The sequence below is a fragment of the Melitaea cinxia genome, chromosome 27 (assembly GCF_905220565.1).
Source record: "Melitaea cinxia chromosome 27, ilMelCinx1.1, whole genome shotgun sequence".
Taxonomy (NCBI): domain Eukaryota; kingdom Metazoa; phylum Arthropoda; class Insecta; order Lepidoptera; family Nymphalidae; genus Melitaea; species Melitaea cinxia.
In genome coordinates, this window is record NC_059420.1 from 1,795,696 (window position 1) to 1,811,135 (window position 15,440).

At 33.0% G+C, this 15,440-nt stretch overlaps 2 non-coding genes across 2 annotated transcripts; one reads left to right on the plus strand and one right to left on the minus strand.

Annotated features, from left to right (window-relative positions):
• Positions 1-6,810: 6,810 nt before the first annotated feature.
• On the plus strand, positions 6,811-6,882 carry Trnad-guc. The gene has a single exon. It is a non-coding gene; the product is annotated as a tRNA-Asp (tRNA).
• A 2,699-nt stretch (positions 6,883-9,581) lies between these two features.
• On the minus strand, positions 9,582-9,653 carry Trnad-guc. Its single transcript has one exon. It is a non-coding gene; the product is annotated as a tRNA-Asp (tRNA).
• Between the last annotated feature and the right edge of the window lie 5,787 nt (positions 9,654-15,440).

The window sequence follows — 15,440 nt, forward strand, 5'->3', positions numbered from 1 at the left end:
TATTTAAACAGTTAATAGTGATTATCGTGTAGGAAAAGTACAAGAAATTTGTCTAAAAAATGGGTCAAACTGGAAGTGCTATGCCCGGTAAGTAACTATAATTATATTGTAAACATAACGTTCTGTGTTCTAATAAGATTCTAAGTACGTATTAATAGTTCTTATTAGCATAACCTATATGTGTTGAGTTAACTATATTCTTCATAAATAATTGTTTTTCTATATAATACTTGCTCATCTTAGCTATTACGCTGCTTTGGTTCTCGTCTGTTTATCTATATAAGATTAGTATTAATATAAATAAACGACAATTTAGCTTACTAGGTCTATGTAATAAATAATTGTGTTTTATTATTTATTAATTTGATATATAAATTATTATAGTATAATTTTAGCTCTCATTTATTTATAGGTATAATATATATTTCTATATTCCCAACACATATCATTATTAGATCTAAGGTTCATTCCCTGTACTTAATAAGGATTTGTAAAATATAATAGGATAATAGTTTCTATTTATTTTCATAAATTTTACACTTATTTCCTCCTCCCCCATGCCTCATGTGATTAATAGACCACCCCTAAGGCAGAGCATTTACCTGTACTACTTGCTAGAATTCTAGAATAAGAATTGCTAGAATTCTGTTATAAAATTTATAAAGTAACAGTAATTTTTAATTAATATCATTGTTCGTACTCCAGCACATGACAAACATTTGCATTGGCCATACAGATGTTTGCTGTGGTCTGGGTGTTTGTGCGCTCCTTGTGGGTCTCCCCACCGTGCCTCAGAGAACATGTTAAGCCGTCGGTCCCGATTGGTATCATGTACACATGATAGCGATTGTTACTCATAGTAGGAACGACAAAAAAATAGTCAAGTTAATTCATATTATTAGATATAACTCGAAAAGTACGTATCAGATCTTGATTAAGTTTAAATGGGACCACATAGCAAGCTTTCCCTTTACTTCAATTAAAACAAGAATCATTTAAATCAGCCTACCAAGTAAAAAGTTCTGTGGTAATACACTTGAATGCTTGTTTTGTGGTACCATTTAAATTTGATTGAGATCCGATAATTACTTTTAGAGTAATCTTTGATAACACCTATTTACTTTACTATTTTTTCGACTACCTACGTTGTGTTACTTGTCGATGTGATTGAAGTGGATTTTTTTTTTCGTTTTTGAACTAACACCATTACATTTAAAAAAAGTAAATTTTTGAACATTAGATAATTTTTTTTTTTTTAAATTTTAATAAAATAGGAAAAAAGGGTAAAAAAGAATGGGAAACTTTTGGCCAGATCAAAAGGGGTCAGGTTCAAATGGTTTATTTAGACATTGAGTTCTTACTTTACGGTAAGGCATTCATTTATATGGCTTATGCCATGAGCCTTCTTCTACACGGAGTAAGGAGCCTATAACTAGCAGTGGGATGTCACAGGCTGAAACAATTTAAATAAAATATCGCATGGAAAATGAAAAATAATTAAAAATATATTTTGTATTCATTTATGCTACATCTTTGTTACAAAATTAACATAGAAAATTGTTGTATGAACTTGAAAAATAATACCTACTTCTCGAACTGGAGCATATTTGCATTCATTTGTATGTAAATGTCTTGTATCTTCAGATGTGACAATAAAAGTTATTTTTATACTAAAATTTAGGAACGTAGAGCAGAGCAGTAAATATTCTGAGATATTTTATATCTATACTAGCTGAGCCCGCAAACCTTGTTTTGCCATATGTCTTATTAACCCCCTTACTCCTACAACTTAGGGGTATGAAAAATAGATGTTGTTCGATTCTCAGACCTATATGCACACAAAATTTCATGAGAATCGGTCAAGCCGTTTTGGAGGAGTTTAACTACAAACACCGCGACACGAGAATTTTATAGATTAGATTTATTAGATATTTCTAGTCGCATATATTAATCTTCAAGTTGTAGTTTATTAATTTAGGAGAATCAGGTCCTACTGGCCTGTTCTACCTCCCGCTGTCAAAGTCTATTTGTATCGTCATCCGTCAAATAGCGTTATCCACAACTTGTGAGACAGGCCCTAGATAGTTTACAGAAGCTCGTAGCTCTGTCTCTATGTGGTTGTAACAGTATATTATGTATTGAATATTGTATTACAAGCGGGAGGTATTAAATTAACCCACATACACTATATACCATATATAAGATATACATACATATAATTGTTTGCTCGGAAACGAAAAAAAAAACTGACTTCAATTACATCGACCAGTACGAAGTGGAGTCGGTATAACTTCGTTTTTTTCTTCAAGTACCGCCTTCTCACGGAGTTTTGTGATCATTTTGGCAACTTGTACCCTTGATACCGCGGTTCTGAATAACGAACGGGTGCTTTTTCCGAACCATGGGCGTAGATTTTTTGACCAAGATGCTCTTTTACGACCCACACTGCGTTTGCCCTGGATCTTGCATTGGATAATAAATCGAAGCAGCTGGCATTTTGAGTTTCTCATGATGGCAAAGTAAGTGAGTAAAACAGTCAATTTCGGTACACCCAGTGAAAAGTTATGAGTACTTATACTTCAAAAATATACTTCAAAAATACAGGAGAACAGCTCACACACGACAAACCAAAGAGTAAAATAACTAGCTTTGACAAACCTAAGTAAAAAAGTAAATGACAAAAAAATAGTTATTGTGGGATAGACATATACCATAGCGAAGTTTTCTGTAGACCTTTTCAATGTGTACAATACTTAGTACATTATTTTGATAAATCTCGTAGGGTTCAGCCTGCGTTTACAATGTAAGTGGAAAAAATGTAATTATTTACGACATCACATTAGAAACCTCAAGAATAACAGTATTTCTCCACTATTTATTTAATGGATGTTATTATCCATATCTTCCTCTTCGATCACTCTATCTATTTAAAAAAACTGCATCAAAATCCGTTGCGTAGTTTTAAAGATTTAAGCATACACATGGACATAGGGATACAGGGACAGAGAAAGCGACTTTTTTTAATACTATGTAGTGATAGTCAATTCATCAATTATCCATCCGAGCGGGAGTCGAACCTGCAATCGCCGGTGTGTGAGCACGGAACACGGTGCACGCACCACTTAATGTAAGGAGGCCATAGGAGGCCTAAAATTGATTAAATGTAAAGTACTTTTATATAATGATACCTTAATAGTCCCGAAGGTAAGTTATATATAGATTGATAATTTTACTAATATCGACCTTTTAGTATCTATGTTTTTATTAGAAATAACGAGAACTACAACTGTTGAGGTGTAGTCGTGCGAGTAGCTTGGTCGGAGCAGATATTTGTACAGAATTATCCTTGAGAATCTCACCACCATGCTTCAAAAAACACATTTTCAACGATAATAGTTGTTTTTATATACATTGTTTTGCAAATGTTGATGTAATATGCAACGCGGACGAAGTTACGAGCATCAGCTAGTACAAAAGATTGATTTGTAGTTAATATCTTCAATACAAAAGCAAATGTAGAAAAAAATGTTTAATTTCTTACAAAGAGGTCTTATATTCTTTGCGCGATTTCCATTGAGCCCATAGCTCACAAATCAAGTCTTAGGAAAAAAAAAAACAAACTACCGAGACGTAAGAATGAACAATGTGACATTAGACTTTGAATACAAACTCCACGGAGTTTACAAATTATTTTAATTTTCGAACCGGCAGTATTCGTTAATTTTAAAAGGTTTTATTTTACACAAATTTAAAAATGGAATTCGAGCCTTGAAATAGAGTATTTGAGTATACTTTACACAAATACGAAAAATTTACATATAATGAAACTGTGTTACTGCATTTTAAATTTCAAATTGTTCGATAATCTACCGATTTCAAAAGGTCGTATGACATTTAAGAATATAAACAAAAAAGTTCCTAATTTTATAGTTTTAAATGTCATTTTTGATCGTGACATTTATTGTGGTATGCGTATCCAAACAGCTGACGATCAGCTGTAGCGTCTACCTGTTATTCTTTTATAGTTTTTTTTAATTGAGCGCACGTGTTTTTCGCGATATAAAAGGCCAGTGCGAAATGGACTTTGCGTTCTTAAAACAAATTCAATTTTATCGTATTGAAATAAGGTTCTATTTTCAATTTGTTCTTTTTTTTATAAATTCTATGTATGAAATAAAGAGTTCGGTTATGCAAAGAGGTTTATGTTGTATTTTTTTTTTCGATCAGCTGATGGAGATGGAGTCTTCTTACCATAAGAAAGGTACCATTATTGAAATCACATGGTCCCGTAGTCACCTGATTTTCTTTACAATGGAGAATGTACGGTTTTGCGCAATGAAATATATAAATTATAATGCCAATATGCCTTGGAGGTAGACTGTAATTCTTTATTATATTATTACTATAATATATAGATTTATTTAAAGTAGTAGTAGTTATTATACAAACGAATAGTGTAAACCTTGTCCAAAGCGGATCGAGAGTTTTGCAGAAAATCGTGAACAAACATACATACATAAATTTTTTAAGGGTTTTATGTCGGGTTACGAAATATTTACATGAACTACTTTTGATACAGAATACAATGTACATATACATACCTATGTATTTACTTGACTATTTTTTCGTCTACCTACGTTGTATTTACTTGTCGATGTAATTGAAATCGGCTTTTTTTCGTTTGCTGGCAAACACAATTATATGTACTTGCCAGTATTACATAGTCACTCTATTATTTAAAAAAATATCTCAACGCCAACTCGAGTGAAACCGCATCGAAAGCCTATCATGAAATAACCCTTTGTCTCAACGTCCAGCTGTCCTCTTTCAAAGTCGGTCAAAAACCGAACCAAAAAAAGCTAAATATTTCAACTTTCAAGTAAGAATTTCTTTAAAAAGCTTTACAGTAATTGGAACTTTAAGCGTATGAGAAATAAGGCGAGGTCTTGTATATTATTCTGTCGACAGCTGACGGTCAGCTATTCTGAACTTTTAAAAAATTAAATGGTACTAAATACATGACTTTACACGTATATTATATATGAAAATGTTTATAGTAATTCGTAAAAGGGTTACTCATAATTATGTGTATACCGTTTTGCGCCTTATTTGTAATGGAATAGAGTTGTCAGTAAATTGTCAGTGGTTAATCATCGGTATGTAACACCTTCTTTTATATTACGAATGTAAGGTGCAAGTTTGTAGGTGAAATTAGTTAACTGTTACGATTGTATGGCGTTAGGAACTTTTACTGTAATTATTTGTGTATCTGTGTGTGTGTGTGTGTGTCTAGTGTATGGGTCTAGTGGTGGTGTTTTTCATACAAGATATGACTAAGTTAATGAAGACAGATTTTTAAAAAAAGAAACTGTACTGTGTGTCAGCAGAATCTACATTCCGATATTTTGACAACCCTAAGGCAGTAGACATATTTTTACCGATAGGTGCTTAGGGACATTTACGGGTACGAAATACAATTTACAAACTATTTTCATACTTATCTGTTACGGGAGAAATTTGGTAAAAATGTTAGATATTTATATGTATTAAGTCAAAGTCATAGCCATCTCAATATTCAATAATCTATAAATAAGAAAGTCGCACATGGCAACTATCGCGCGAACGACGAACAATGACCACGCGACGCTCGCGTGCCGGGGCGGCAGATGCGCCCGAGTTTGCAAATGGCGACCGACCTTGCAGGGTAAGGAGGCAGGGATAAATTCTTAAGTGTTTGTTTTTTTTGTTTAATATATAGTATTTAAGGATTAAAATTACATACGTACTGTACGCTGCTAAATATAATATAAAAAAGATATAAAATTATATTTTTAATAATCGAAAGAAATTATGTAAATAATGAAAAAAAAAAAATTAATATAAAATAATTGCTAATCGTAAGCTCTAAGCTCGAAAGTGACTGGATAAATTCGGCTAATTTTTTCGTTAAGTTTTCCCGAATACTTTGTAGAATGTTCCTAAGTAAAAATATTAGTAGACTATGGGTATCTGAAGAGATCCCCAGCGATAGGATCAGTTGTATTATATTTGTTTTTATATGTATAAATTTAACTTTATATCTATATTTTTAGTTTAACAGTTAAATTTATAATAATAATGATAAATATTTATATAAGTGCACACATTCGGTCTGTTCCTACGGTAAGCAATTTAATGCTCGTGTCATAGGTAACAGCCGACTGGTATAGCTACATATTTTTCCCGAGAAATACATTTATGTAATACTTTATTAAATAAATATACATATATCCGATATACACCCACAGTCGAGGCGGGAATCGAACCCACAACCCCATGGAACAGAAAGCAGGGTCATTACAAATTGGGCCAACGGGCAATCAAGGGGTATTATATAAATTAGACTGGCTTATCGTCATAATAATGAAACAACTTTCGGATTTTATCGCGGATTATTAGGTTTTTACATACCCTCCAGTACTGACACTCCTCCCGTGACCGTGGTTCCTGTAAGGTATCCCAAATGTCGGATATGATGAACGTATAATGGTTTCTGGTCGCCAATTTAGCGTCGTCTGGCTGTAATATTTTTATGTATTTAATGATAACATTAAAAATTAATATATATTATTTTAAATAAATCATTTGTTATTTAAAACAAGCAATGAGTTATGTATCTTAAGAACAGACTATCGTGTGTGTGTTCAACGTATAAAGAAATATATTTATAATTTGTATTTTTATGTATAGATTAATAATTGTATAAATAATTTGATAAATAATTATACATTTATAAGAATCCGATGCACAATTTCGCGTCTCCCCTCATGGTCTTCGGTAGTATAGTGGTCAGTATCCCCGCCTGTCACGCGGGAGACCGGGGTTCGATTCCCCGCCGGAGAGATGATTTTTGTATTTTCAGCCAATCCAATATTTTTTTTTTATTATATGTTACCAGTTCTTTGCATTGAATATAATTATATTAAAAAAAATCGGGAACTTAAATTAATATTGAAACCAAAAATATGATTTTTTTTTTTTATTTGCGGTTACGGAAACCATTTTGTTAATTTAAATTAAATTGGTCTGAATTCATACTTTGAGCTTGGACTTTGAATACTTTTTTAATTCTGAAATTCAGTAAACCTCACTTGAGACAGAGAATGAAAGTTTTTTTTTTTTAATATTACTAAGTCGGCAAGTACGGCTCACCTGATAATAAGCGATTACGATTAATAGATTAGATTAGTAGCGTATAGACAACTGCAACACTAGAAATATCGCAAACACGTTGCCGACTCTTTCCCAACCCCCCCCCCCCCCCCCCCAGCTCTGGTCACCTTACCCACAAACAGGAACACAACCTGCTTAAAAACATTATTATTCAGCTGTTTTCTGTAAGTTCGAGGTACTACCCCAGTCGGGCTGCTCCATATTCCGGCAGGAAAATTCCTGCTGTGCCCTACCTCAGTTAAAATGTCTACTTAGTTGGAATTCATTAAAGAATATATTATAAAGATTATTTCGTAAATATTTCAAAATCTTTGTAACCCTCATTATAGTATCCGAGTAAATTAAAATCTATTGAAATTAAATGAAATGAAAACATTTATTTCGTCATAAGGTGATATACACACTTAACGAAAGTCAAAATAATGTCAGAAATAATAATACAAATAAATTAAATTATATAAACCAATATTTAGATAACAATATTAGAAACCATTGTACAATATACGGTTCATGTTAAGTTGGTGTACGTAATTTACCTTGTAGCGTTATTGAATGATATCCATAGGTATCGGCACGGATATTGAGCGCTCGGTATAGAGTGGGGATCGCCAAATAGTTTTGTTCAATACAAAAATAAAAATAAAGAAAATGAATAAATATATTTGTAGTATTTATTAAAAATATTGTATTGAAAGTTGAAGGTCAGCCGTTCTATAATAGCCTTAACCTTAACACACAAATAATAAAAGTACTGGGATAACATAACACGTGAGAAGTAAGTCATGTAAAAAAAAAAATGGTTGTGTGTGCCAATTGGTCCCATTTAAATTAATTTGAGATCTAACAACTACTTTTCGAGTTATATCTAATAATGCGTTTTTACTTGACGCTTTTTTCGTCGACCGACGTTGTATTATACCGCAAAATTTAATAATGTTAGAGATCCAGGAAAACGTATAGGCTATATTATATGTTGATACTCCCATTGGATCGAAATTTAAGGGGATAGAAATATGACAACCTACACGCCCTCCAAAGCACGGTGACATTTGTACAAGTGGGCCCTTGTCTCAAGCGGGAATAGAACCTGCGATTGCCTATGTTGAAGTAGCTACTTGCATTACTTCGTCAGAATGATTGTCTTTTGATAGGATTCGATCAATTTTATTTTAGATTTAAGTTGTAAAAACTGTAGGTAGGGTTAAATAACGTCACGTTATGACTCAGTTGGCCTGTTTCATTTGACCGGTTACCGCTAAAACCGGTTAAAGCTATTTGACATATAGTTATCCAACAGATAAAAGTCTGTGTTAAAATATTATTTTGAAACATCGTATTCTAATACATATATGTACACTATATCTGACCCCGTAAATGTTGTTTTGCCATATGTTATAAACCCCTTTAATACCCTTATAACTTAGGGACATCAAAAATAGACGTTGGCCGATTCTCAGACCTACCCGATATGCACACAAAATTTCATAAAAATCGGTTCAGCCGTTTCGAAGGAGTATTTTAACTAACATTGTGACACGAGAATTTTATATAAGGTATCTACTTCCGGTAAAACAGACTCATAAAGTACTAAACAGTTAGAAAAAAAAAACACGGATAGAACAACGGTTATTTTCTTGTATTTAATAAATTTATATAAATAAAAATGAATGTTGTTAAGCGCATAACTCGAGAATGGTTTTACCAATACGGCTAATTTTTTTTGTATGTTTCTGAAGGCCCACGGAAGGATGTGAGACTAAAAAATAAATATTTTTTACTATTAACTTTTGACAGAACGGAGTCAGCTAGTTAGTAAATAAATTACTACCCACTTTACAGAGGAGAGGTTCGATTTGGTAATATAACTAGAAAAGAAATGAATAAAATAAAAATAAACATATTTATATTCCACAAATTAGGTTTTCAAGGGTAAAGGAAAAATCTTTGTCGTCTCCCTCAGAAATTGAAGTTTACACTTTATTGGATCACTTTAACTGGCTTCAAATAAGGAGGATGTTCTCAATTCAACTGCTTTTTTATATGCGTTACCTCAAAAATTTTTACTGGGTCAACTGAATACGATGTAATCGAAAGGTGGTCGTGTGGTCCAATTTAAATTTAATCGTGATATGACGAGTCTTTTCCGAGTTATCTGTATGGAATTTGAAATGACTCTTTCACCTGACCTCTTTTGACTGATTTAACTTTTTACGTGCGTCTTTGTGTGCGGTCCATATTACGTTCATATTTTAATTTAAGTACAGAGAAAAAGTGATCTTTTTAAGGTATCAAAGACATAATCGAATACTACATATATAGTGTAACGAAAGACATCTATCATTGTATTTGTCTAAATAGACAAAAAGCATCTCTCCGGCGGGGAATCGAACCCCGGTCTCCCGCGTGACAGGCGGGGATACTGACCACTATACTACCGAAGACCGTGAGAGGTGACGCGAAATTGTGACTCGCATTCAGAATTTTGTTCAGTAAATTATTTAAATATCATTGTAATAGAAAAACTTCATACATAATTGTGTTTGCAGGCAAACGAAAAAAAACCGACTTCAATTATATCGACAAGTAATACAACGTAGGTAGAGAAAAATTAGTCAAGTAAATACGCATTATCAAAGATTACTCCAAAAGTTGTAATCAGATCTCGATGAAATTTAAACGTGACCACACATGATAAACATCGGCTTTCGATTAAATTAAAAATTATCAAAATCTTTACACTCAGTAAAAAGTTATGTGGATTTTCGAGTTTCTCTCGGTTTCACTGGGATCCCATCATCAGATCCTGGTTTCCGTATCATGGTACCACACCAGGGATATCTCCTCTCCCAATTTTTTTTTATCAAAATCGGTTCATAAATGGCGAAATTATCCACGAACGTACACACATATATATATATATATATATATATATATATATATACGGTCGAATTGAGTAACCTCCCTTTTTTAAAGTCGGTTAAAATAAAGAAGAATTAATTTTAAATAGTGTTTGTATTTCAGATAAGACTAGGAGATAGTTGAGAAAAAACTATTTCTAACATAACTCTTACTTCTTACATGTTATGTTATCGGTACTTGATTACGTTTATGGGAGCTTTTGTGAAAGCTTTTTAGAGCTTTTTTGCCTATTGCAAAGGAAGAGGACGTTGTTGTTTAAAGATGAAGTTGTTGTTTTTTTTTAAAAAAACTTGGACTTTAATGAGAGGTTATTTTAATATTACAAACATACACTCCATTTTTATTTATTCGTATAGATATAGATTAATAGCCAAAAGACTGCACTAATTTCGATTTTTTTTTTGGTATTTATTATTGATGATTTGAATGATTTAATATTTTATTTATAAAAAAACTACAAAAAATATGGCAGTATTGAGTTCACCGGTACGTACGTACAAATAGATGAAAAAAAATGAAAGTTGATTAAACATAATTCATATTGCTAATCATCTGTCCCGTTACGTTAAAAAAAATCGAAAAGGTGATATTTATATAATAGAAAATCTAATTATTTACACTTGAAATAAGATCGGAGGAAAGGTGTCATGCGCACGCGCTGGAATCGCGACACGCGTATGTCAACACGCGTGTGTCTGTGCGTTTTTTTCGCCGTGAAAGCCCAAAATGGCTTCCGGCATTTGGCGCGTGCGCATCTGGCTTTGATATGATTTTTGTAATTAAAAGCTTTTATTGAACTTGCAATGTATGGTTATATAAACAGTTTCAAAAACGAAGTTCCTTATGGGGTGTTGCGAAGGGGTACTCTAGCCGTCAAAAAATATCCGTAAAGTTAAATAAAAGTGTAAGATTCTTATGTAAAATATAGTCATGTATGATGGTAATACGGTATCTAATGTATAGTCTACGTGATGACTGTTATTATTATTGCAGTTTGTTATTATTATTATATCATTCGATAATTATTATATATATTTACAAATCATTGTAAATAAAGAAAGGGATAATTGTGTAAAATAGTTTTTTTATCGATAACAAAATCATAATAAAAATGTATAACCGAATAATTATTTTCTTTATACCTCGTAATTGAAATTAATATTTTACAATAAGGAACTTCGTTGCTATCTGGTGTCCCACAACACTGGTTTTTTTTTAATAATAACTTCTTCTTCTGTTCTTCTGTTTCTTGCCGATTCTTATTTTCAATAGAATCAGTATTCTGGATCGGTGGTACCTTCACTTTTTACTATCATTAGTTATAACTTATAACAATATAATAATATATATACACAGACGGGCAGCAGTGTCTTCGGTGCGACAAAGCCAGCCCTGCGGTCACCAACCCGCCTGCCCAGCGTGGTGACTATAGGCAACACATGAGTTCACGCCATTTTTTGGCGCGAACTTGTGGAGGCCTATGTCCAACAGTGGACTGCGATAGGCTAAAGTGATGATGATGATGAATGATACATATGACTATTCAAAGGTTCTTTTGAAGCCTACTCGAATAAAGTAAGTTGTGATTATGTTTGTATGTATGTTCGTTTGAAATCTGACTGCCCTAACTGAGGTAAGGCACAGCAGGAAATTTCCTGCTCAAAATACGGGACTGGGGTAGTCGACCTTACAGAAGATAACAACTAAATAATTTCAAACAGTCTTGTGTTCCTCTATGGAGTAAGGTGACCAAGCTCCTGAGGGGAATTGGGAATAGGGTCGGTAACGCGCTTTCAATGCTCCTGGCGTCTATAAGCTACGGTAATCGCTTACCACCAGGTGAGCTGTAAGCTTGTTTGCTGACCTACTTAAGTAGTTATACATATATATAAAATCAAATTTTACAACTCAATTTTGATCATAAGTATGTCTTTTGAAGCTGTAATGTTTTTATTGTTAACCTCGTTACGTGTTCTGTTTGAGTGTTGATTGAGATTATTTTTATTCTTGTTTGTTTGTAGTAAATTTCATTGATTCGTATGAATGAGTAACTGTTGTGTTTTAACCGACTTTCCAAAAAAGGAGGAGGTTCTCAATTCGATTGTATTTTTTTTTTTTTTGTAATATTTGTTATTACATCAAAACTTTTGACTAGGTGGACCGATTTCGATGAATTTTGTTTTAATTAAAAGGTGTTGCGTGTCATGTAGTCCCATTTAAATTCAATTGAGATCTGACAAGTACTTTTAGAATTATATATAAATCTAATAATACGTACTTGACTATTTTTTCGTCGACCTACGTTGTATTAGACCGCACTTTTCACTGGGTTTATCGATTTTGATGATTCTTACTTTAATCGAAGGCTAATGCTTGTCATGAAAGCACACTCATTTTTTTGATGATTCTGTTTAGTCTACATCAACAAATCTACATTATGAATCGATGGTACTCGTAGCTTCATATCTTCATATTATATTCTATAGTAATTAATTTATTAATACGATATGGTCAGGTTTGCATGTCTATCCTTGTGGGTCTCCCCACCGTGCCTCGGAGAGCACGTTAAGCCGTCGGTCCCGGTCGTTATCGTAAATACAATAATAATAAACGTTTCCAAAGTGCCTTTGAGGCCTTCTAAAAGAAATGCTTAAATTCGATTTATATTGTGACTGATCCCTTGGCGCGTTCATGACGATCAGGGTCACTTTTCTGCTCTAGGATTATGGGTTCGGTTTTCGCCTCCGTCTGGCTATGGATAATAATATGTAGGTATATCAATCATCCGTCACCTAGAACACAGGCATCAATTTTCCTAACTTAGGAACAAAAGACGTTTGATAAGCGCGTTCCACTAAAAACAAAACACATTATTTTTAAACACTTTTTATTAGCTTCACCTGTATGTTTGTAACCGACTCCCTTGGACTACATTTCGACCCACTACAAACGTTCAGATTTCATTAACCGACTTCCAAAAAAGGAGGAGGTTCTCAATTCGACTATATATATATATATATATATATTTTTTTTTTATGTATGTTACATCAGAACTTTTGACCGGGTAGACCGATTTCGACAAATTTTGTTTTAATCGAAAGGTGGTGTGTGCTAATTGGTCCCATTTAAATTTATTTGAGATCTAACAACTACTTTTCGAGTTATATCTAATAATGCGTTTTTACTTGACGCTTTTTTCGTCGACCTACGTTGTATTATACCGCATAACTTTCTACTGGATGTACCGATTTTGATAATTCTTTTTTTGTTGGAAAGGGGCTATCCCTAGTTTGGTACCGTGATAAGGAAACCAGGATCTGATGATGGGATCCCAGAGAAATCGAGGGAAACTCTCGAAAATCCGTAATAACTTTTTACTGGGTGTACCGATTTTGATAATTTTTAATTTAATCGAAAGCTGATGTTTATCATGTGGCCACATATCAATTTTATCGAGATCTGATAACTACTGTTTGAGTAATCTTTGATAACGCGTAGTTGCTTGACTATTTTTTCGTCGATCTACGTTGTATTACTTGTCGATGTAATTGAAGTCGGTTTTTTTTTCGTTTGCGAGCAAACACAATTATTTAAACTTAGTAGACTTATCGAGGACCGATGACAATACACTACTTTGATAAAATTATTCCATTATCCTAATTAGGATCGTCAGGATTGAATGATTTTTCTTTTTAGGTTGGTTTATTTATAATCGTATTTTTTTTAACCGACTTCCAAAAAAGGAGGAGGTTCTCAATTCGACTGTATTTTTTTTTTATGTATGTTACATCAGAACTTTTGACTGGGTGGAGCGATTTCGACAAATTTTCTTTTAATCGAAAGGTGGTGTGTGCCAATTGGTCCCATTTAAATTTATTTGAGATCTAACAACTACTTTTCGAGCTATATCTAATAATGCGTTTTTACTTGACGCTTTTTTCGTCGACCTACGTTGTATTATACCACATAACTTTCTACTGGATGTACCGATTTTGATAATTCTTTTTTTGTTGGAAAGAAGATATCCCAAGTTTAGTACCATGATAAGGAAACCAGGATCTGATGATGGGATCCCAGAGAAATTGATGGAAATTCTTGAAAATCCGCATTAACTTTTTATTAGGTTTACCGATTTTGATAATTCTTTTTTTGTTGGAAAGAGGATATCCCTAGTTTGGTACCATGATAAGAAAACCAGGATCTGATGATGGGATCCCAGAGAAATCGAGGGAACTTCTTGAAAATCCGCAATAACTTTTTACTGGGTGTACCGATTTTAATAATTTTTAATTTAATCGAAAGCAGATGTTTATCATGTGGTCACATATAAATTTTATTGAGATCTGATAACTACTTTTTGAGTAGTATCTTTGATAACGCGCAGTTACTTGACTATTTTTTCGTCGATCTACGTTGTACTACTCGTCGATGTAATTGAAGTCGGTTTTTTTTCGTTTGCGAGCAAACACAATTATTTAAGTTTTTTTTTTTTTTAACTTTTATTATTATATACTTTATTGCACTCAAAAATACATATAGAAACATAAAATAATAGTATGGTTTATGGCAGAGGTTGACTTATCTCTGAAAGATAGTTCTTTCAGTCAACCCATGGTCATGAGTAAGTGTTTCATATAGCGAGGCAAAAAGTATTTACTATATATATTATATGGTATTAATAATCCAATATGGCTAAAGGTGACATGACGAAATTAAATCAAACTTAATTTATGAAATAATTTTTATTATTAGGTCACTAGCCTCACAGATGTCGGTTTCTGCAAGCTGTACCACGCATCTGGCGGTGCACACGAAAGGAACCTTTGAATTTAGGCCTTTTAGAAAAGCAGTTGTTTTTGGAAAGTGAATTGGTATTGATAATTGTGTGTAGACAACATACGTACATAATTGTGTTTGCTCGTAAACGAAAAAAAAAACCGTTTGTAATTTACATCGACAAGTAATACAACGTGAGTAGTCTAAAAAATAAATAATTAAATTCGCATTATTTGGGATAGCTTACGAACTACATTTGGGGATCTCGATTAAGTTCATCATCATCATCAGCTCAGCCTATTGCAGTCCACTGCTGGACATAGGCCTCCCCAAGTTCGCGCCAGGCATCCCGGTTTATTTTTTATTTATTTTATCTCGGTTAAGGTACCCACTAACGATCAATTCTAGTCCTCTGCCCAAAGGTTGCCTGGAAGAAATCGCTGCTTTAGCGATAAGGCCGCCAGTTACAAATAATGCAACTTTATTATTTTTGTTTACTTAAATTATTTATGTTACTTTTCGTGTTGGTGTAC